The 25642-nt window shown below is 43.8% G+C and overlaps 1 protein-coding gene across 2 annotated transcripts in view; it reads left to right on the forward strand.

The window, feature by feature from the left end:
- The window catches only part of LOC138664932 (deoxynucleoside triphosphate triphosphohydrolase SAMHD1-like), a 415941-nt gene that overhangs the window by 36211 nt on the left and 354088 nt on the right, over window positions 1-25642 (forward strand). The window lies entirely within an intron of this gene.

Consider the following 25642-nt stretch of genomic DNA (forward strand, 5'->3'; position numbering starts at 1 on the left):
GCTCAGTATTGGGGTATCAGGAGCTGTAGTACACATTGCAGCAGCGGCTCAGTATTGGGGTATCAGGTGCTGTAGGATGCATATGGCAGCAGCGGCTCAGTATTGGGGTATCGGGTGCTGTAGGACATATATGGCAGCAGCTCAGTATTTGTGTATCGATGCTGTAGGACATTTATGGCAGCCTCAGCTCAGTATTGGGGTGTTGGGTGCTGTGGATCATATATGGCAGCAGCAGCTAAGTATTGGGATATTGGGTACTGTAGGACACATATGGCAGCAGCGGCTTAGTGTTGGGGTATCAGGTGCTGTAGGACGCATATGGCAGCAGCGGCTCAGTATTGCGGTATAGGGTGCTGTAGGACATACAGTACAGACCAAAAGTTTGGACACACCTTCTCATTTGAAGATTTTTCATAACTATGAAAATTGTACGTTCACACTGATGGCATCAAAACTATGAATTAACACATGTGGGATTATATACCGTATTTTTCGGACTATAAGATGCACCGGACCATAAAACGCACCCCAAATTTGGGGTGAAAATTGCAGAAAAAAAGATTTTTTATAAGATGGGGTCTGTCGTCTTCTCCAAATTTACAGTATCTTACCTGAGGGCTGGCGGTGGCAGAGCAGGGTCACAGGAGGCATGGTGTCGGCAGAGGTGGGGTGATGCGGTACAGCGTGCACCTGAGCAGGGTCCCTTCCTGCTTAGGTGGGCGACGCCACGACCTGGTGTCCATGGGGGGGTTGCAGCAGTGGTGTGGCGACGGCAGAGGTGTGGGGATAATGAGCGGTATGGCATGAGCAGGCTCCCTTCCACAGGTGAGATGACACAGCGGCCCAGTATCCATTCCAATGTGAGCAGCAGAGCTGGGTTAATTACCGGTTTATTGGTGGCGGTGGCCATCTTCCTGAGGCCGCGCGTGCGCAGATAGAGATCGCGGAGGCCGTTTTCCTGAAGCTGAGATCTAAATCTGCGAACTCGGCTTTAGGAAACTGGCCGCCGCGATCTCCATCTGCGCACGCGCAGCCTCCCACGGCCATTTTCCTGAAGCCCTGGCAAGCAGAGCACTCCATCTGCGCACGCGCGGCCTCAGGAAGATGGCCGCCACCACCGATAACGCCATGATTCACCCGGCTCTGCTGCTTACTGGGCTGCTGCATCCCCTCACCTGTGGAAGGGACCCCGCTCACGCCATACCGCTTCCTCATCCCCGCACCTCTGCCGCTGCCACACCACTGCCAGTAAGCCTGTATTCCAACTATAGGATGCACCACCGATTTTCCCCCTTTTTTTGGGGGGGAAAAAGTACGTCTTATAGTCGGGAAAATACGGTACTTAACAAAAAAGTGTGAAACAACTCAAAATATGTCTTATATTCTAGGTTCTTCAAAGTAGCCACCTTTTGCTTTGATGACTGCTTTGCACACTCTTGGCATTCTCTTGATGAGCTTCAAGAGGTAGTCACCGGGAATGGTTTTCACTTCACAGGTGTGCCCTGTCAGGATTAATAAGTGGGATTTATTGCCTTATAAATGGGGTTGGGACCATCAGCTGTGTTGTGCAGAAGTCTGGTGGATACACAGCTGATAGTCCTACTGAGTAAACTATTAGAATTTGTATTATGGCAAGAAAAAAGCAGCTAATTAAAGAAAAACGAGTGGCCATCATTACTTTAAGAAATGAAGGTCAGTCAGTCCGAAAAATTGGGAAAACTTTGAAAGTGTCCCCAAGTGCAGTGGCAAAAACCATCAAGCGCTACATGGCTCACATGAGGACCGCCCCAGGAAAGGAAGGCCAAGAGTCACCTCTGCTTCTGAGGATAAGTTTATTCGAATCACCAGCCTCAGAAATCACAGGTTAACAGCAGCTCTGATTAAAGACCAGGTCAATGCCACACAGAGTTCTAGCAGCAGAAACATCTCTACAACAACTGTTAAGAGGAGACTTTGTGCAGCAGGCCTTCATGGTAAAATAGCTGCTAGGAAACCACTGCTAAGGACAGGCAACAAGCAGAAGAGACTTGTTTGGGCTAAAGAACACAAGGAATGGACATTAGACCAGTGGAAATCTGTGCTTTGGTCTGATGAGTCCAAATTTGACATCTTCGGTTCCAACCACCATGTCTTTGTGCGACACAGAAAAGGTGAACGGATGGACTCTACATGCCTGGTTCCCACCGTGAAGCATGGAGGAGGAGGTGTGATGGTGGGGGTGCTTTGCTGGTGACACTGTTGGGGATTTATTCAAAATTGAAGACATACTGAACCAGCATGGCTACCACAGCTGTTATGGCTGGCAATCAGGCAACACAGCGTGCAGTAATCAGCGCACATACAGAGATCTGGCAATAACCAAAAACAATAGGACGAGCTCTGAGACGTGGAATCTCTGTAGACTGCAGTACCTGATCTATCCTAACACAACTATAAGCAGCAGTGGATTGCGCCTATCACTACCTATGCAACTCGACACTGCCTGAGGAGCTGACTAGCCTGAAGATAGAAATACAAGCCTGACTTACCTCAGAGAAATACCCCAAAGGAATAGGCAGCCCCCCACATATAATGACTGTTAGCAAGATGAAAAGACAAACGTAGGAATGAAATAGATTCAGCAAAGTGAGGCCCGATATTCTAGACAGAGCGAGGATAGCAAAGAGAACTATGCAGTCTACAAAAAACCCTAAAACGAAAACCACGCAAAGGGGCAAAAAGACCCACCGTGCCGAACTAACAGCACGGCGGTGCACTCCTTTGCTTCTCAGAGCTTCCAGCAAAAGTTAATAGCAAGCTGGACAGAAAAAACAGAAAACAAACTAGAAGCACTTATCTAGCAGAGCAGCAGGCCCAAGGAAAGATGCAGTAGCTCAGATCCAACACTGGAACATTGACAAGGAGCAAGGAAGACAGACTCAGGTGGAGCTAAATAGCAAGGCAGCCAACGAGCTCACCAAAACACCTGAGGGAGGAAGCCCAGAGACTGCAATACCACCTGTGACCACAGAAGTGAATTCAGCCACAGAATTCACAACAGTACCCCCCCCTTGAGGAGGGGTCACCGAACCCTCACCAGAACCCCCAGGCCGACCAGGATGAGCCACATGAAAGGCACGAACAAGATCTGGGGCATGGACATCAGAGGCAAAAACCCTGGAATTATCTTCCTGAGCATAACCCTTCCATTTGACCAGATACTGGAGTTTCCGTCTAGAGACACGAGAATCCAAAATCTTCTCCACAATATACTCCAATTCCCCCTCCACCAAAACAGGGGCAGGAGGCTCCACAGATGGAACCATAGGTGCCACGTATCTCCTCAACAACGACCTATGGAATACATTATGTATGGAAAAGGAGTCTGGGAGGATCAGACGAAAAGACACCGGATTGAGAATCTCAGAAATCCTATACGGACCAATAAAACGAGGTTTAAATTTAGGAGAGGAAACCTTCATAGGAATATGACGAGAAGATAACCAAACCAGATCCCCAACACGAAGTCGGGGTCCCACACGGCGTCTGCGATTAGCGAAAAGATGAGCCTTCTCCTGGGACAAGGTCAAATTGTCCACTACCTGAGTCCAGATCTGCTGCAACCTGTCCACCACAGAATCCACACCAGGACAGTCCGAAGACTCAACCTGTCCTGAAGAGAAACGAGGATGGAACCCAGAATTGCAGAAAAATGGAGAGACCAAGGTAGCCGAGCTGGCCCGATTATTAAGGGCGAACTCAGCCAACGGCAAAAATGACACCCAATCATCCTGGTCAGCGGAAACAAAACATCTCAGATATGTTTCCAAGGTCTGATTGGTTCGTTCGGTCTGGCCATTAGTCTGAGGATGGAAGGCCGAGGAGAAAGACAGGTCAATGCCCATCCTACCACAAAAGGCTCGCCAGAACCTCGAGACAAACTGGGAACCTCTGTCAGAAACAATATTCTCAGGAATGCCATGTAAACGAACCACATGCTGGAAGAACAAAGGCACCAAATCAGAGGAGGAAGGCAATTTAACCAAGGGCACCAGATGGACCATTTTAGAAAAGCGATCACAGACCACCCAAATGACCGACATTTTTTGAGAAACGGGAAGGTCAGAAATGAAATCCATCGAAATATGTGTCCAAGGCCTCTTCGGGACCGGCAAGGGCAAAAGCAACCCACTGGCACGTGAACAGCAGGGCTTAGCCCTAGCACAAATTCCACAGGACTGCACAAAAGCACGCACATCCCGCGACAGAGATGGCCACCAGAAGGATCTAGCAACCAACTCCCTGGTACCAAAGATTCCTGGATGACCGGCCAGCACCGAACAATGAAGTTCAGAGATAACTTTACTAGTCCACCTATCAGGGACGAACAGTTTCTCGGCCGGACAACGATCAGGTTTATTAGCCTGAAATTTCTGCAACACTCTCCGCAAATCAGGGGAGATGGCAGACACAATGACTCCTTCCTTGAGGATACTCGCCGGCTCAGATAACCCCGGAGAGTCGGGCACAAAACTCCTAGACAGAGCATCCGCCTTCACATTTTTAGAGCCCGGAAGGTATGAAATCACAAAATCAAAACGAGCAAAAAATAACGACCAACGGGCCTGTCTAGGATTCAAGCGCTTGGCAGACTCAAGATAAGTAAGGTTCTTATGATCAGTCAAAACCACCACGCGATGCTTAGCACCCTCAAGCCAATGACGCCACTCCTCGAATGCCCACTTCATGGCCAGCAACTCTCGGTTGCCCACATCATAATTACGCTCAGCAGCAGAAAATTTCCTGGAAAAGAAAGCACATGGTTTGAACACTGAGCAACCAGAACCTCTCTGTGACAAAACCGCCCCTGCACCAATCTCAGAAGCATCAACCTCGACCTGGAACGGAAGAGAAACATCAGGTTGACACAACACAGGGGCACAGCAAAAACGACGCTTCAACTCCTGAAAAGCTTCCACGGCAGCAGAAGACCAATTAACCAAATCAGCACCCTTCTTGGTCAAATCGGTCAATGGTCTGGCAATGCTAGAAAAATTACAGATGAAGCGACGATAAAAATTAGCAAAGCCCAGGAATTTCTGCAGACTTTTTAGAGATGTCGGCTGAGTCCAATCCTGGATGGCCTGAACCTTAACCGGATCCATCTCGATAGTAGAAGGGGAAAAGATGAACCCCAAAAATGAAACTTTCTGCACACCGAAGAGACACTTTGATCCCTTCACGAACAAGGAATTAGCACGCAGTACCTGGAAAACCATTCTGACTTGCTTCACATGAGACTCCCAATCATCTGAGAAGATCAAAATGTCATCCAAGTAAACAATCAAGAATTTATCCAGATACTCACGGAAAATGTCATGCATAAAAGACTGAAAAACAGATGGAGCATTGGCAAGTCCGAACGGCATCACCAGATACTCAAAATGACCCTCGGGCGTATTAAATGCCGTTTTCCATTCATCTCCCTGCCTGATTCTCACCAGATTATACGCACCACGAAGATCAATCTTAGTAAACCAACTAGCCCCCTTAATCCGAGCAAACAAGTCAGAAATCAATGGCAAGGGATACTGAAACTTAACAGTGATCTTATTAAGAAGGCGGTAATCAATACACGGTCTTAGCGAACCATCCTTCTTGGCTACAAAAAAGAACCCTGCTCCCAATGGTGACGACGATGGGCGAATATGTCCCTTCTCCAGGGACTCCTTCACATAACTGCGCATAGCGGTGTGTTCAGGTACGGACAAATTAAATAAACGACCCTTAGGGAATTTACTACCAGGAATCAAATCGATAGCACAATCACAATTCCTATGCGGAGGTAGGGCATCAGACTTGGACTCTTCAAATACATCCTGAAAGTCCGACAAGAACTCTGGGATGTCAGAAGGAATGGATGACGAAATAGACAAAAATGGAACATCACCATGTACTCCCTGACAACCCCAGCTGGTTACCGACATAGAGTTCCAATCCAATACTGGATTATGGGTTTGTAGCCATGGCAACCCCAACACGACCACATCATGCAAATTATGCAGTACCAGAAAGCGAATAACTTCCTGATGTGCAGGAGCAATGCACATGGTCAGCTGGGCCCAGTACTGAGGCTTATTCTTGGCCAAAGGTGTAGCATCAATTCCTCTCAACGGAATAGGACACCGCAAAGGCTCCAAGAAAAATCCACAACGTTTAGCATAATCCAAATCCATCAGATTCAGGGCAGCGCCTGAATCCACAAACGCCATGACAGAATACGATGACAAAGAGCACATTAAGGTAATGGACAAAAGGAATTTGGACTGTACAGTACCAATAACGGCAGAGCTATCGAACCGCCTAGTGCGTTTAGGACAATTAGAAATAGCATGAGTAGAATCACCACAATAGAAACACAGTCTGTTCAGACGTCTGTGTTCTTGCCGTTCTACTTTAGTCATAGTCCTGTCGCACTGCATAGGCTCAGGTTTACTCTCAGACAATACCGCCAGATGGTGCACAGATTTACGCTCGCGCAAGCGACGACCGATCTGAATGGCCAAGGACATAGACTCATTCAAACCAGCAGGCATAGGAAATCCCACCATTACATCCTTAAGAGCTTCAGAGAGACCCTTTCTGAACAAAGCCGCTAGTGCAGATTCATTCCACTGAGTGAGTACTGACCATTTCCTAAATTTCTGACAATATACTTCTACATCATCCTGACCCTGGCATAAAGCCAGCAGATTTTTCTCAGCCTGATCCACTGAATTAGGCTCATCGTAAAGCAATCCCAGCGCCTGGAAAAATGCATCAACATTACTCAATGCAGAATCTCCTGGTGCAAGAGAAAACGCCCAGTCCTGTGGGTCGCCGCGCAAAAAAGAAATAATAATCAAAACCTGTTGAATAGGATTACCAGAAGAATGAGGTTTCAAGGCCAAAAATAGCTTACAATTATTTCTGAAGCTCAGGAACTTAGTTCTGTCACCAAAAAACAAATCAGGAATCGGAATTCTTGGTTCTAGCATCAATTTCTGATCAATAGTATCTTGAATCTTTTGTACATTTACAACGAGATTATCCATTGAGGAGCACAGAGCCTGAATATCCATGTCCACAGCTGTGTCCTGAAGCACTCTAATGTCAAGGGGAAAAAAAAGACTGAAGACAGAGCTAAGAAAAAAAAATGCTGTCAGGATTTCTTTTTTCCCTCTATTGGGAATCATTGGTGAGGCTCCTTGTACTGTTATGGCTGGCAATCAGGCAACACAGCGTGCAGTAATCAGCGCACATACAGAGATCTGGCAATAACCAAAAACAATAGGACGAGCTCTGAGACGTGGAATCTCTGTAGACTGCAGTACCTGATCTATCCTAACACAACTATAAGCAGCAGTGGATTGCGCCTATCACTACCTATGCAACTCGACACTGCCTGAGGAGCTGACTAGCCTGAAGATAGAAATACAAGCCTGACTTACCTCAGAGAAATACCCCAAAGGAATAGGCAGCCCCCCACATATAATGACTGTTAGCAAGATGAAAAGACAAACGTAGGAATGAAATAGATTCAGCAAAGTGAGGCCCGATATTCTAGACAGAGCGAGGATAGCAAAGAGAACTATGCAGTCTACAAAAAACCCTAAAACGAAAACCACGCAAAGGGGCAAAAAGACCCACCGTGCCGAACTAACAGCACGGCGGTGCACTCCTTTGCTTCTCAGAGCTTCCAGCAAAAGTTAATAGCAAGCTGGACAGAAAAAACAGAAAACAAACTAGAAGCACTTATCTAGCAGAGCAGCAGGCCCAAGGAAAGATGCAGTAGCTCAGATCCAACACTGGAACATTGACAAGGAGCAAGGAAGACAGACTCAGGTGGAGCTAAATAGCAAGGCAGCCAACGAGCTCACCAAAACACCTGAGGGAGGAAGCCCAGAGACTGCAATACCACCTGTGACCACAGAAGTGAATTCAGCCACAGAATTCACAACACACAGCATCTTGCAGCGGCATGCTATTCCATCCAGTTTGCGTTTAGTTCGACTATCATTTATTTTTCAACAGGACAATGACCCCAAGCACACTTCCAGGCTGTGTAAGGGCTATTTGACCAAGATGGAGAGTAATGGGGTGCTACGCCAGATGACCTGGCCTCCACAGTCACCAGACCAGAACTTCATCGAGATGGTTTGGGGTGAGATAGACCACAGAGTGAAGGCAAAAGGGCCAACAAATGCTACGCACCTCTGGGAACTCCTTCAAGATTGTTGGAAGACCATTCTCGGTGACTACCTCTTGAAGCTCATCTAGAGAATGCCAAGAGTGTGCAAAGCAGTCATCAAAGCAAAAGGTGGCTACTTTGAAAAACCTAGATTATAAGACATATTTTCAGTTGTTTCACACTTTTTTGTTAAGTATATAATGCCATATGTGTTAATTCATAGTTTTGATGCCTTCAGTGTGAATGTACAATTTTCATTGTCATAAAAATTCAGAAGAATCTTTAAATGAGAAGGTGTGTCCAAACTTTTGGTCTGTACTGTATATGGCAGCCTCAGCTCAGTATTGGGGTATCGGGTGCTGTAGGACATAAATGGCAGCAGCAGCTCAGTATTGGGGTATCGGGTGCTGTAGGGCACATATGGCAGCAGCGGCTCAGTATTGGCGTATCAGGTGCCTTAGGCACATATGGCAGCAGTGGCTCAGTATTGTGGTATCAGGTGCTGAAGGATGCATATGGCAGCAGCGGCTCAGTATTGGGGTATCAGGTGCAGTAGGACACATATGGCAGCAGCGGCTCAGTATTGGGGTATCGGGTGCTGTACGACATATATGGCAGCAGCAGCTCAGTATTGGGGTATCAGGTGCTGTAGGATGCATATGGCAGCAGCGGCTCAGTATTGGGGTTTCAGGTGCTGTAGGATGCAAATGGCAGCAGCGGCTCAAAATTGGGGTACCAGGTGCTGTAGGACACATATTGCAGCAGCTGCTCAGTATTGGGGTATCGGGTATTGTAGGACACATATGGCAGCAGCGGCTCAATGTTGGGGTGTCAGATGCTGTAGGACACATATGGCAGCAGCGGCTCAGTATTGGGGTATCGGGTGCTGTAGGACACATATGGGAGCAGCGGCTCAGTATTGGGGTATCTGGTGCTGTAGAACACATATGGCAGCAGCGGCTCAGTATTGGGGTATTAAGTGCTGTAGGACACATATTGCAGCAGCTGCTCAGTATTGGTGTATCAGGTGTTGTAGGACACATATGGCAGCAGCGGCTCAGTATTGGGGTATCGGGTGCTGTAGTACACATTGCAGCAGCGGCTCAGTATTGGGGTATCAGGTGCTTTAGTACACATTGCAGCAGCAACTCAGTATTGGGGTATCGGGTGCTGTAATACACATATGGCAGCAGCGGCTTAGTTTTGGGGTATCAGATGCCGTAGGACACATATGGCAGCAGCGACTCAGTATTGGGGTATCGGGGGCTGTAGGACATATATGGCAGCAGCAGCTCAGTACTGGGGTATTGGGTGCTGTAGGACACATATGGCAGCAGCGGCTTAGTGTTGGGGTATCAGATGCTATAGGACACATATGGCAGCAGCAGCTTAGTTTTGGGGTATCAGATGCTGTAGGACATATATAGCAGCAGCGGCTTAGTTTTGGGGTATCAGATGCTGTAGGACATATATAGCAGCAGCGGCTCAGTATTGGGGTATCGGGTGCTGTAGGACACATACGGCAGCAGCGGCTCAGTATTGGGGTATCAGCAGAATGAGTAGTTTGCACAAGTTGGGCATAGATATAGACGGTGTAGGAAATGTGAGAAGTCAGATGTGTTGTTGCAATCTCTGCAGCCAAGTCCTGGCTGGAGAAGTCGATATGTTGGTCTGAGCCAGATGGAAAAGACAGGAACAGTGAATGACTCCATAAGAAGAAACATCAGCTGTAAGTCACCATCTATAACTGTACTGTGATCTCTTATATGGTCTGCAGGACTAATATCTACCAATATATGGTCCTCATATAGTAATATCAGTGGTCATTTTTTTATATAGATGTATTTTCAGTCACAGTGCGGTCATATGCTGATGTTCCCCTATGCTCACAATTAGGGTGCACCACGTAGCTGTAGTCAGGATTACCTGGTTAGGGGACCAACTCAGATTTTTGGTTCCCCTAAGCTGAAACCCTGGCTACGCCTCTGATGTCATTGCTTAATTACTAGTTAAATGTATTGTCCAAATTTTTACAGCTCTCGGTTAAAAGGTAATGGTATATATGTCTATTACATTTTAGATTAATGTGGTATGTGATAGTCATATTGTTGTTTTAAAAATAATATTTCAACAATAGGTTTCTGTTCACACCCATGACTCATATACATAAGGAATGTTGTGACGCACAGTTTTTAATCCTTTTTTGTATCTAATCAGAAACCAGCCATAAAGTTATTTTCTTCTATAAGGTCTTAATGTTACTGATGATACGGATATGCCTGTATTGTATTATCTACAAGACATTCAGTGAGTGAAGGGTTAAATGGAAGAGCTGCCATCAGCTGACATTTTGAATTGTTCTTTTAACCCCTTTACATTTAAACCTGTTTTCACCTTACTGACCAGGCCACATTTTTAAAATCTGACCTGTGTCACTTTATGAAGTAATAACTCAATAACACTGAAATGCTTGACATTCACCTGAGTGATTCTAAAGCCTCATTCATACGTCATGGTATTCATGGACAGCACTCATATTCGTGATAGTTTATAGGGCCATTCACATGTCCTTGATTTTTCGAAGCAAGTGTTCTACAGAAATACGGTGAGATGTGTTCTAATATGATCTGAGTGTCAGATCAAAATCAGCAATGCAAGTCTATGCGTCTGTGAAAAAATCAGGCTGCACTTCAATTTCATGGACTGTCAAAGGAAAGGTGAAAAAGGTGGAGTAACTTTTTTCTCTTTTTTTTCTCCATGTACAAGAAAAACTGATGACACTCTGATCAAACTGATCAGTCTGGTTCTCTTGTACGGGAGAAAAACACAGCTGAATGAGGCCTATGATTGAGGTTTTATTTCAGTGGTCAAGGCTGCCACTAGGAATTTCAGGGCCCAATACTGGCAAAATTTTCGGGGTTCCCCATGAGACTCTGCCCAGGCTCCACCGCAACCCCGCCTCCACCCCTTGAACCATGCACAGTCCCACCGCCCTATCTTGGAAAACTCCAGTTCTGCACCACATCCTCACCAATCATACATTTATAGTTCCCATCACCACATACATAACCAGCAGGTTTTTTTTTGTCCAAAAGATTTTTTTAATCCACCACCATGACTAGGTAGACTCTTTTGGCTGGACTCTACTCTACTGTAACTTACTAAACATCTGTTAAAATATCCAATACAATTTAGGTATATTTTTATTTATTTTTCAATTTTTAAAATTACCAATAATATCACAAACAATGAACAAATACCACCACACCATGACCAAACCACATATTACCACCATATAGTACCCAAATAATACCACTTACAAGTAACAAAAACTGACACACCATGACCAGACCACATACTAACACCACAGTGACCGAATAATAGCAAACACAAGGAACAAATACCGCCACACCTTGGCCTGACCACATATTACCACCACATAGTGACCGAATAATAGCAAACACAAGGAACAAATACGCCACACCAGGACCAGATCACATATTACCACAACATAGCGACCAAATACTACAATACTGATAATTGATTAAAAAAACACAATTCTAATGTCACCATAAGTGCCATTATACACAGGAGATCTGTACTTCATATACAGTGTCCGTGTACAGGTAATACAGTGATCACCAGTGACATTATACACAGGAGTTCTGTATATAGTGTCAGTGTATAGGTAATACAGTGATCACCAGTGACATTATACATAGGAGCTCTGCATATAGTGTTAGTGCACAGGTAATACAGTGATCACCAGTGACATTATACATAGGAGCTCTGTATATAGTGTCGGTGTACAGGTAATATACAGTGATTACCAGTGACATTGTACATAGGACCTCTGTGCACAGTATACAGTATATAGTGTTAGTATACAGGTAACACATTGACTCACCAGTGACATCTTTGGTTGAATTCCTACATCTTCATCCAGCAGAGACCGTCATCACTTCTTCCAGCCAAGACTCGTCTCTGCAGAAAATAACAGTTATCTAGAGCATATTCCCCAATTTTTCCCCAATCTCAACACTACACCAGATGAAGAAAGAAAGCTACCGTAACATAGTAACATAGTTAGTAAGGCCGAAAAAAGACATTTGTCCATCCAGTTCAGCCTATATTCCATCATAATAAATCCCCAGATCTACGTCCTTCTACAGAACCTAATAATTGTATGATACAATATTGTTCTGCTCCAGGAAGACATCCAGGCCTCTCTTGAACCCCTCGACTGAGTTCGCCATCACCACCTTCTCAGGCAAGCAATTCCAGATTCTCACTGCCCTAACAGTAAAGAATCCTCTTCTATGTTGGTGGAAAAACCCTCTCTCCTCCAGACGCAAAGAATGCCCCCTTGTGTTGAACTGCACAGTAACAGGACCCCCACACACTGAAAACAGTATCCTCAAAAATAATATCCTTTAACACTAGGACTACTGGACTCGTGACTCCGACTAGAACTACTGAAGTGCAAGTAGTCAAAATGACTATACCAGTAGTCCTAGTGTTAATTAGCCTTTACAGTAATAATGTCCAACATCCTGCTCCCACGTGACCTCCCATTCTGGAACCCACGTGTCCTCCCATTCTGTCCTCATGCCTCACCATATTGCCCCATGCCTCACCATATTGCCCCATGCCTCTCCACATTGCCCCCATGCCTCTCCATATTGCCCCCATTTGTGGTAGTATAATGCACCCCATAGTAGTATAATGCACCCCATAATGCATCCATAGTAGTATAATGCACCCCATAGTAATATATAGTAATATACTGCACCCAATAGTTATCCATAGTAGTATAATGCACCCCCATAGTAATAAATATCAGTATAATGCACCCCCATAGTCAGACTCATATATAATAGTATAATGCACCCCATAGTAGTATAATGCACCTACACAGTCATATATAGCAGTACAATGTACCCCCATAGCAGTATAATGCGCCCCATAGTACGGCTTTATGAAAAAAAAAACTTTCTTCTTACCTGTCCAAGGTCCAGCGGTATCTTCTGCTCGATTCATCTGAGGAGCAGACATCATGGTGTATGGCAGTGACATCATACGCTGGCAACATGCACACGGACGTCAGCTGCCAGCCTGTGATTTGCTGGCGACACTGAACTGTTGCCCTGTGGAAGCATATCCTCCCGCTCGGCAATAGATTTTAACTTAAATGGCAGAATCCTGCCACTGGGGCCTGGTGAGCAGAAGAGAGGGGGTCCGCCAGTAAAGGCAGTAATGCTCTGACGGCAGCCCTGACTGTTCAAACTGAGTACAGGCGGTACTATCTCCTCCCTTCCCTGGCTTTATGAAGAAAGAGCTGTCAATCAAATAAGGGGGTTGGGAAAGTGGAGACAGAGGGATAATAAGAAGGTGGGAAGGTGTATTTAAATTATTGACCCACCATGAAGCACCGATTGGTGGGACTTAATTTGAACAGTCATTCTGTGGTGACAGCATTCCTTTAACCTCTTTCTGACATATGTCCTAATATTACATCCCTGTGCCCTAGGTCTATTTGACCAGGAACACATTATTACTGCATGGCGAACATGCGTGCACACAGGCAGTGCGCTTGTGATCACAACCGGGTGTCAGCTGATTCAGACATTCGGCACTTTAACCTCCCTAAATGCTGCTACTGAACACGATTGCAGCATTCCCGGAGCCAGAAAAGGGATGATAGCCTCTCTGCCTTTGGATCGGAGACCCCGCTGGGTCCCGATCGTTGCCATGACCTGATGTTCTCATTGTTGCATAGTTTGGTCGCAGAAGAAACTTGTGAGAGTAGTTTATATGGGGTAGTTTAACTTTTATCTACACAGAACATGAGGTACATGTATCAGCTTCTTAATACAGCATAACAGGAAGTCTGAAGGACCTTTTTACCAGAGAGAAAGTGAAACCAAAATGCAACAAGAATATGCATTACATTCAACTAAGCATATAACAGTAACAACATCGCCATCTACCGTCAGAAAAGTGTAAAAATCTCCTGCACACAAATAAGTTTGTATCTGCTGCATATCTGCCAACACTCATGACAACATCCAGGTCCCCAGAGCTAGGAAAGTTGCTGATCATACACAGTGCATCAGCAACTTTTCCTGTCAGTGCACAGCTGACAATTTGCACAGCAAAGGGATGCTGCTCCATCCCCATGTTGCACAAGTGATCATTCTGCAAAAACTGATAGTCCCATAATTGGACAAAGTAAAAAAAGTAAAAACATTTTTTGTAAAACATATTTAAAAAAAATCAAAAGATATTGTATCTTTAAATAAATATTTGTATGAAAAAAATATTAACAATAATAGTACACATATTCAGTATGCTGAATCCACAATGACCAGACCTATAAAACTGTCCCACTATTTAATCCCTTTAGTGAACACCATAAAACAAATAAATAAAAATCAAGGCAAAAAATGCTTTATCATCATACCGCCAAACAAAAAGTTGAATAATACGCGATCAAAAAGACGGAAATAGGTAAGCATGGTACCACTGAAAACGTCATCTTGTCCCAATAAAAGCAAGCATCCATACAGCTCCATCAGCAGAGAAATAAAAAAAGTTATAGCTCTCAGAATAAAGCAATGAAAAAATAATTATTTTTTCTATAAAATAGTTTTTATTGTGTAAAAGCACCAAAACATAAAAAAATTACCGTATAATAATGAGGCATTGCTGTAATCGTACTGACCCGAAAAATAAACTGGCTTATCAATTTTACCATATACAATGAATGGCCTAAAACCCCCCACCCAAAAAAAATATTCTTAATTGCTGGTTTTTGTTCATTCTGCTTACTAAAAGTTGGAAAAGAAAGCAATGAAAAAATGTCATGCGCCCGACAATGGTACTAGTGAGCGAATATACTCGTTGCTTGGGTTTTCCGGAGCACGCTCGGGTGGTCTCCGAGTATTTATGACTGCTTGGACATTTAGTTTTCCTTGCCCCAGCTGGATGATTTATGGCTGCTTGCCAGGCTGAGTACTCGTGGGGGTTGCCTGGTTGCTAGGGAATCCCCACATGTAATCAAGCTGTCTAGTAGCCGCAAATCATCCAGCTGAGGCAAGGAAAACTATATTTCCAAGCAGTCATAAATACTCAGAGATCACCCAAGCGTGCTCGGGAAAACCCGAGCAACGAGTATACTCTCTCATCACTAAATGGTACCAATAAAAACGTCAACTCGTCCCACAAAAAACAAGCCCTGTGGGTCAAAATTATAGCTCTCAAAATACAGTGATGCAAAAACTATTTTTTGCAATAAAAAAGTGTCTTTTAGTGTTTGATAGCAGCCAAACATAAAAACCTGATATCAATCTGGTATCGCTGTAATCGCACCAACCCAAAGAATAAAGTCGCCTAATCACTTATAGTGCACAAGGAACGGCGTAAAAAATAAATAAGAGCAATTCTTCACCTGTTGTTGATTTTTTTATTATGCATCCCAAAGATCACAAAAAGGTTCAGTGCACATTTATCCTACGCTCTGCGCTGAGCGCTTGCACCAGGGTCTCGGTGTAAATCTTTGAAATATGTGACCGCTCATGTGACCGCGACGTCACTGAAGGTCCTTCACTCACCACATTCTAAGGAACAGAGGGAGATGCTAGCAGCGCTGTGATTCAGGGCCTGTCCGAGGGTGAGTATATCCATGTTTTTTATTTTTATTCTTTATTTTTTACATGAATATGGATCCCAGGGCCTGAAGGAGAGTCTCCTCTCCTCCAGACCCTGGGAACCACACGCCGTATAAGATGACTGGGTGTATAAGATGATCCCCGTCTTATACGGCTGGCATATCCCAAATTCCATATTTTATATGGAAAAGTTGGGGGTCGTCTTATACGCCCAGTCGTCTTATACACCAGAAAATACACCAGAAAATACGGTATTCTAGGAACATCTGAGTCCCATAAGGTAAATAGTGTTCCGTTCCTCCTGAGTCTCTCCGTATGGCTAAGTAGTACTGTACAGCCAGATATGGGGGATTGCCATGTTCAGTAGAATTTGTGGGACAAATTTTGGTGCCATTGTTACACCCTTATTGTGTGAAAATGTAAAATCTGGGGCTAAAAAAAAATTTTGGTGGTAAAAATGTAAAAATATTTCCTGATTACATGTAGAGTATTGACGCATAGGAAAAAATGGACCTCAGTTTGTTGTAAAAAATTTCCTATTAGCCATTGGAAAATTAAAAACATGGCGCTAAAACAACATTTTAGTGGAAAAATGTAATTTATTCTTCTTCACTGCTCAATGGTATACAATTCTATGAGGCACATGTGGTTTCAATATGATCCCTGCATCCCTAGATGAATTCATTGGGGAGTGTAGTTTGTAAAACGAGTTCACATATAGAGGGTTTCCTTTGTTCTGGCACCTCAGGGGCTTTGTCCATGTGACATGGCACCCTCAAACCATTACAGTAAAATTTGAACTCCAATGTGGCGCCTCTTCCTTTCTCTTCTTTGCACTGTGCCTCAAAAGAAGTATTCCCCCACCCACATATGGGGTATCGGCGTACTTAGGAGAAATGCACAACAAATTGTATGGTGCAATTTATCTTTTTCCCCTTATGAAAATGCAAAATTTGGGGCCAAAATAAGATTTATTTGGGGAATATGTGATTTTTATTTTTACAGCTCAACATTATAAACATCTGTGAAGCACATGAGGGATCAAGGTCTTCAACACACATCTAAATACATTCCTTGAGGGGTCTAGTTTCCAATATGTTGTCACATGTGAGGGTTTCCACTGTTTAGCCACATTAGGAGCTCCAGATGGGACATGACGTCCGCTAATGATTCCAGGAAACTTTACATTCAAAAAGTCAAATGTCACTCCTTCCCTTCTGAGCTTTTTCGTGCGCTCAAACAGTGGTTTTCTCACTCATAAGGGGTATTGGCATACTCAGGAGAAATTACACAACAAATTTTGGGGTCCATTATTTCTTGTTACCCTTGTCAAAATAAAAAACATTGGATCTGAAATAACATTTTTGTGAAAAAAAGTTAAATGTTCCTTTTTTGCCACATTCCAAAAATTCCTGTGAATGCGGCAAAGTTCTTGAATGTGGTTTGGAGCAACTTAAGGGATGCAATTTTTAGTATGGTGTCACTTTTGGGTATCTTTTATCATATAGACCCCTCAAATTGACTTGAAATATGATGTGGACCCTTAAAAAAATGATTTTGTTAATTTTGTTGGAAAAATTTAAAATCGCTGGTCAACTTTTACCCTTATAACTTATTAACAAAAATAAAATTTTGGTTCCAAAATTGTGCTGAAGTAAACATGTGGGAAATGTTATTTATTAACTATTTTGTGTTACATATCTCTGTGATTTAAAAGCATGAAAATTCAAAGTTGGAAATTTTTTTTTACAAATACACACAAGTTATACCAAAGAAATTGTTACCACTATCATGAAGTACATTATATCACGAAAAAAAAAGATCTCAGAATCAGTATGATCCGTTGAAGCGTTCCAGAGTTATTACCTCATTAATTAACAGCTGTCAGAATTGTAAAAATTAGCCTGGTCATTAACATGCAAACCACGTTAATGACCAGGCCAATTGACATGAGGGGGTAAAGGTGTTAAGGGAATGATCACATTTGCTTATACAATGTAGCTGGGATTCTCAGCCAGAAAAGTTGGAGGAGTGTCAGGCAAGTGCAATGCTTTATTTTGTCTCACCTAGCATCTGTATGACATGTGTATACAATCTGTATGCAATGCATTAACACCAGCTTTTATATACAGTAATTCTGTCATTTCAAGCTAGTTTTCTAACGAATAATACAAACTTGTATACAGCGAGTATGGAAAGTATTCGGACCTCTTTAAATTTTCCACTCTTTGTTTCATTGCAGCCATTTGGTAAATTCAAAAAAGTAATTTTTTTTCACATTAATGTACACTCTGCACCCCATCTTGACTGAAAACAACAGAAATACAGAAATTTTTGCAAATTTAATGAAAAAGAAAAACTGAAATATTACATGGTCATAAGTATTCAGACCCTTTGCTCAGACTCTTAAACTTAAGTCACATACTGTCCATTTCCTTGTGATCCTCCTTGAGATGTTTTTACTCCTTCATTTGACTCCAGATGTGTTTAATTAAACTGATAGGACTTGATTTGGAAAGGCACACACCTGTCTACATAAGACCTCACAGCTCACTGTGCATGTCACACCAAATGAGAATCATAAGGTTAAGGGAACTGGCCAAGCTCAGAGACAGAATTGTGGCAAGGCACAGATCTGGCCAAGGTTATTTGAATTTCTGCAGTATTCAAGGTTCCTAAGAGCATAGTGGCCTCCATAATCCTTAAATAGAAGTTTTGGACCACCAGAAGTCTTCCTAGACCTGGCCATCCAGCCAAACTGAGCATTCATAGGAGGAGAGCATTGGTGAGAAAGGTAAAGAAGAACCCAAAGATCACTATGGCTGAGCTCCAGAGATGCAATAGGGAGATGGGAGAAAGTTCCACAAAGTCAACTATCACTGCAGGCCTCCACTAGACAGGCCTTTATGACAGAGTGGCCCAACGGAAGCCTCTCCTCAGTGCAAGACATATGAAAGCCCACATAGAGTTTGCTAAAAACACATGAAGGACTCCCAGACAATGAGAAATAAGATTCTCTGGTCTGATGAGATGAAGATACAACTTTTTGGTGATAATTTTGGTGATAATTCTAAGCAGTATGTGTGGAGAAAACCAGGCGCTGCTCAAAACCTGCCCAATACAAACCCAACCGTGAAACATGGTGGTGGCAACATCATGCTATGGGGGTGTTTTTCATAAGTCATAAGTATGACAACTGGTTGTCATTGAAGGAAACATGAATGCGGCCAAGTACAGAGATGTCCTGGATGAAAACCTCTTCCAGAGGGCTCTTGACCTCAGACTTGGCCAAAGGTTCACTTTCCAACAAGACAATGACCCTAAGCACACAGCTAAAATAACAAAGGAGTGGCTTCAGAAGAAATCTCTGACCATTCTTGAATGGCCCAGCCAGAGAGCTGACCTAAACCCAATTGTGCATCTCTGGAGAGGCCTAAAAATGGCTGTCCACCAACGTTCACCATCCAACCTGATGGAACTGGAGAGGATTTGCAAGGAAGAATGGCAGAGGATCCCCAAATCCAGGTGTGAAAAACTTGTTGCATCATTTCCAAGAAGACTCATGGCTGTACTAGCTCAAAAGGGTGCTTCTACTCAATACTGAGCAAAGGGTCTGAATACTTATTACCATGTGATATTTCAGTTTTTCTTTTTTATTACATTTGCAAAAATGCCTACATTTCTGTTTTTTTTCAGTCAAGATAGGGTGCAGAGTATACAGTAATGTCAAAAAAATGAACTTTTTTGAAATTATCAAATGGCTGCAATGAAACAGAGTGGAACATTTAAAGGGGTCTGAATACTTTCCATACCCACTGTATATAAGTAGAGATAGACAGCTGATATTTCTATCTATGTCATTGAGATATATAATCAGTGCTTTGCGTGTGTACTTTTCTGTACTTGTATTCAGCTATTAGATAAATAAAAAAATGTTGTGGGGTCCCCCTTATTTTTATAAGCCAGCAGACAGACAGCTCAGAGCTGGTCTTAATAGTCTTGGAAGAGGGTAATAAACATGGAGCTTCTAAAGCTATTAATATCAGCTAACAGCCATCTGCATAACCTTTTATTGTTTGTTTGTTTTTTAAAGGGGTTTGACACCATAAAAATAATGATGTGGGGTCTCTTATTTTTAATAGCCATCAAAGGCTAAACAGATGATATTAATAGGCTGGGAAGGAGCCATGGATATTGGCCCCTACCCAGACTAATAGCACGAGCCCTCAGCCACCCCAGAAATGGCACATCGATTAGATGCGCCAATCCTGGCGCTTAGCCTCGGCTCTTCCCAATTGCCCTCGTGCGTTTGGAAGTGAGGTAATAGTTTTGGGGTTGAAGTCAGCAGTTTGATGTCCACTTACATCAAGCCCAGTGGATAGTAATGGAGAGGTGTCTAGCAGATACCCTCTTTACTAAAGTCATAGTCAAAAGTAAGAGACACACTGAGAAAAGTCCTTTAATAGAAAAAAAAAACACTCCCCGACCCTCTTTTAGCCATTTATTCCTATAGAAATCAAAGTTATACTCACCTAGAAGCCGTAGTTCTATAATAAGGAGGGCCCACGATGATCCCCATCTGGATGGTGTGGAGAGGAGTGATATCAGTAACATGACCACTCACCACTACCACCGGAACACAGTAAGAGTACCAGGAAAACCGTGATGTAGTGACGAGCAGTGACATAATTAAGGTTACCACAGGTCACAGGCAACGACTTCCACAGTAAGCTCTGTGTGAGCTGGCCTATTAACTGTAGTAAACTTACTGATGTCACCAGTCGCAACGTGAAGAATTTCTCACGGTGTGAGCGGCGATGTCAGTAAGGTGACTGGAGTTCATCTGCTATGAACTCTAGTCACGTTACTGACGTCAGCGCTTGTCACTGCATACACATTCTCACATCTGAATGGTTGCATCATGTCACTGCTCAATACAAGGAAAAAACATCCGAAAAAATTGGAAAAGAGGGAAAATCAAAAAGCGTGTAACATATATACTCCCTTAAAAACATATAATTTTATTTAGAAATAATCTAAAAATAACACTTCCCAGTGAATACAGAAAAAAGGAATACAATAACGAATCCAATAGTGCACCTGTCCTCACAAATGCCCTACACTCACCTGCTATCCCTTCCTAACAGTGGAGGTTGGCACCCTGATAGATGTTTTGGCGCCCCCACTCAGTGACGGCTGACACCTGCTATCCCTGTTAATGTAACTAGTCAGCTAAAGGAGGGAAAACAATGAGCAATAAAAAGAGATGAAGGAAGATATAAGGTAAAGAAACTAAAGGTGCACTAAAAATAGATATACCGTCCTCCCTCAATGACATCCCATATTGCACAGCGAGACACTGAGACAAAAAATATATAAATAATAGTATGCTCACAGCGTTTCAGTGTCACGGTCCCAAAGTATATACGCACGGGACATGGCTATGTGCATAGAAGGCGAGATGACAGTGGGAGGACTGGTGTACAAATAGCAAAAGACCCGGTTCAGTCTAAATTTGACAAAATGCACAGTAGTAACCCCTTGGTAGACCGGTCAGTGTATTTCAGAGTGTAAAACAATATAATACGTCTCAGTAAAGCTGTAGCATAATACTATATTGATAGAGGAAACGCAGAGGAATATTATGGGCTACACATTGGGTAAACTACACAACATCTAGTGGGCTTACATGACCAGTAGTGGGTACCTATGTAAATGCATAGTCAGAAAAAGACAAAAAATAGATAATGTCCACAGCAATCAGTGAAAGGGGTATTGACCCAACACTTAACACTTAGCTGTCAATAAAACACCCCGACGCGTTTCCCCGTCATACGGTTCCTCAGGGGGCCAGGATGATAATAAACCAGAGGTCATAGATACAGGTGCCCTGATGTCCAGGCAGACCTGACTAGATCCTAGAGGAAGGAGATTTATATAATAGCATGTGTCACCTATTGACCAATCGGCAGGGGACAGCCCCTTCCTCCTCCCAGAATCCGGAGACACCGGGTATGTTTAATCAAAGTCCATGGGTACGGACCACTGGATAAGCCCATGTCCATTGTAGTGTGGGGTTCCCGTCCCCAATCACACAAACACAGATCATTAATTATGCAAACAATAAAGATCATACTGCACCGGACACCGATCCCAGAAAAACGCTCCTAACCACATGGTTGTAGCAGGGCGCCGCCATTGTGTATCTAAGACGCCAAAAATCTGCGCACGCGTACAGCTCCAATGCTAGGCTACGGGGCGGCGCCTGCGCATTCGGACCAGAAGGATTAAGGGCCACATCGCGCATGGTCCGTGCCCCGCCATGTTTGGTGCGTCCGTACAGAGGCGGCGCCTGCGCACTCGATACCAGCCCTGTGGAGCGCCTGACTGTAACGCGGCGCCTGCGCACTGGTATACAGCGCCAGAGCGCGCACAGTCTGTGCCAGGCGCCGCCATGTTCGGTAAGTCCACACAAAGGCGGCGCCTGCGCACTGGGGCCAGAAGGGTAGACCGCCGGAGCCCACATAGTCTGAGCCGGGCTCAGCCACACTAGGTTAACCCTACAGTTTCCGCATGCGAGCCAAAACATAGTGACAGACGTGACATGAGCGTGGGCTCCGGCGGTCTACCCTTCTGGCCCCAGTGCGCAGGTGCCGCCTTTGTGTGGACTTACCGAACATGGCGGCGCCTGGCACAGACTGTGCGCGCTCTGGCGCTGTATCCCAGTGCGTAGGCGCCGCATTACAGTCAGGCGCTCCACAGGGCTGGTATCGGGTGCGCAGGCGCCGCCTCTGTACGGACGCACCAAACATGGCGGGGCACGGCACGGACCATGCGCGATGTGGCCCTTAATCCTTCCGGTCCGAATGCGCAGGCGCTGCCCCGTAGCGTAGCATTGGAGCTGTACGCGTGCGCAGATTTTTGGCGTCTTAGATACACAATGGCGGTGCCCTGCTACAACCATGTGGTTAGGAGCGTTTTTCTGGGATCGGTGTCCGGTGCGGTATGATCTTTATTGTTTGCATAATTAATGATCTGTGTTTGTGTGATTGGGGACGGGAACCCCACACTACAATGGACATGGGCTTATCCAGTGGTCCGTACCCATGGACTTTGATTAAACATACCCGGTGTCTCCGGATTCTGGGAGGAGGAAGGGGCTGTCCCCTGCCGATTGGTCAATAGGTGACACATGCTATTATATAAATCTCCTTCCTCTAGGATCTAGTCAGGTCTGCCTGGACATCAGGGCACCTGTATCTATGACCTCTGGTTTATTATCATCCTGGCCCCCTGAGGAACCGTATGACTGGGAAACGCGTCGGGGTGTTTTATTGACAGCTAAGTGTTAAGTGTTGGGTCAATACCCCTTTTACTGATTGCTGTGGACATTATCTATTTTTTGTCTTTTTCTGACTATGCATTTACATAGGTACCCACTACTGGTCATGTAAGCCCACTAGATGTTGTGTAGTTTACCCAATGTGTAGCCCATAATATTCCTCTGGGTTTCCTCTATCAATATAGTATTATGCTACAGCTTTACTGAGACGTATTATATTGTTTTACACTCTGAAATACACTGACCGGTCTACCAAGGGGTTACTACTGTGCATTTTGTCAAATTTAGACTGAACCGGGTCTTTTGCTATTTGTACACCAGTCCTCCCACTGTCATCTCGCCTTCTATGCACATAGCCATGTCCCGTGCGTATATACTTTGGGACCGTGACACTGAAACGCTGTGAGCATACTATTATTTATGTATTTTTTGTCTCAGTGTCTCGCTGTGCAATATGGGATGTCATTGAGGGAGGACGGTATATCTATTTTTAGTGCACCTTTAGTTTCTTTACCTTATATCTTCCTTCATCTCTTTTTATTGCTCATTGTTTTCCCTCCTTTAGCTGACTAGTTACATTAACAGGGATAGCAGGTGTCAGCCGTCGCGGAGTGGGGGCGCCAAAACATCTATCAGGGTGCCAACCTCCACTGTTAGGAAGGGATAGCAGGTGAGTGTAGGGCATTTGTGAGGACAGGTGCACTATTGGATTCGTTATTGTATTCCTTTTTTCTGTATTCACTGGGAAGTGTTATTTTTAGATTATTTCTAAATAAAATTATATGTTTTTAAGGGAGTATATATGTTACACACTGCTCAATACACCATTTGGATGCAGCAGAGTTGGAGATTGTCAAGGGATGTGGGATGGATTTACGGCAAACTCCTTTGGAATGTTTGATGTTTTAAGGTAATAAATGGGTAAACAGGTTTGGGGAGTGTTTTTTCAATTAAAGAACTTTTCTCTGTGTGTTTTTTGATTTACACTTACCTGGTTAGCAATGGGGGTGTCTTATAGACACCTCTCCATTACTAACCCCTGGGCTTAATGTCTGCGGACATAAAACAGCTGACATCAACCCCAAAACTATTACCCCACTTGCCAATGTACCAGGGCAAGTGGGAACAGCCGAAGCTAAGCGCCAGAATTGGCGCATCTAATGGATGCACCATTTCTGAGGAGGCTGAGGGCTGGTGATATTAGTCTGGGAGGGGACAATATACATGGCCCCTTCTCAGCCTATTAAGATCAGGCCGCAGCTATCTGTATAGTCTTTGATGGTTATTAAAAATAGGGGGACCCCACGTCTTTTTTTGGGGGGGATGTCACCCTTTTTTAATAACCAGTAAAAGTTATGCAGAAAGCTATGAATTGATATTAACAGCCTGGGAAGCTCCATGTTTATTGCCCCCTTCCCAGATTATTAAGACCAGCTTTCTGCTGTCTGCTTTTCCTCAGATGGTTAATAAAAATTAGGGGGGATCTCATGCCATTTTTTAAATTTTATTTATTTTCTAACTAAATACCAGTACAGAAGGCTGGACACACCCTGGACTAGTTATACATCTCACTTTCCGTCTACTATATCTACACTATTCTGAAGTTTCAAGCTGTGAAATCACTGTATTCGACTGATGAAGTGTCGGGTTTCCTATGAGATGGATGTGTTAAAAAAAGATTAAGTAAAAATCGCATGGCACACGCATGGTCCGTGTGCCGTGCAATTTTTTTCTTGCACCCATTGGCTTGCATTGGTGAGTCTCGGCCGCTTTACGCAGCATGCTGTAATTTTTCACCCCTATTCCAAGTGAGAAAAAACTTGCAAATGAACACTGCCTAACTGAATTATATTGCTACAAGTGCAATGCAATTTTTTTCTCACATTGCACTCACCAATTTTAGATGTGAGAGTACCCTAAAGCTGGCTTTGCACTGCATTTGTGCAGAGCCGGGTGTCAAAGTGACGGGAATGCTTACAGCTGCTGCTCACTATATCCTGAGAGGTAACTTTGCCGTGCAGGTGCACCTGTATGACTGAAACCTAGCAGCTCCCAGGAGGAAAAAAGTTTATTTTCTCCAAAGTGCCGAACTTTCAGTATGGTAGCTGGGCACCTTTCATTACGCTATTAACCTTAAATTAACACTATATCTGCAGGTAAAAAGTGTTATCCAATATAACAGGTACTCTTCAAAGAAAAAATATGATAATGATAAAATCGTGCTAGGACAAAAAATGACTGATCAAAAGTTAAATAGAAAATTAAGGACATTAACAAATAGCAAGATAAAAAAACATCCACAAAATGAGTGTTGCTAATGATGACCACAGTGCTGACAAACTTTTATATTCAAATAAATTTATGTGCTAAAATGTGATAACCCAATTACGAGAATTAATGTGGAGAAGAGATCTATGTGAT

This window comes from Ranitomeya imitator, chromosome 2 (assembly GCF_032444005.1).
Source record: "Ranitomeya imitator isolate aRanImi1 chromosome 2, aRanImi1.pri, whole genome shotgun sequence".
Taxonomy (NCBI): Eukaryota; Metazoa; Chordata; class Amphibia; order Anura; family Dendrobatidae; genus Ranitomeya; species Ranitomeya imitator.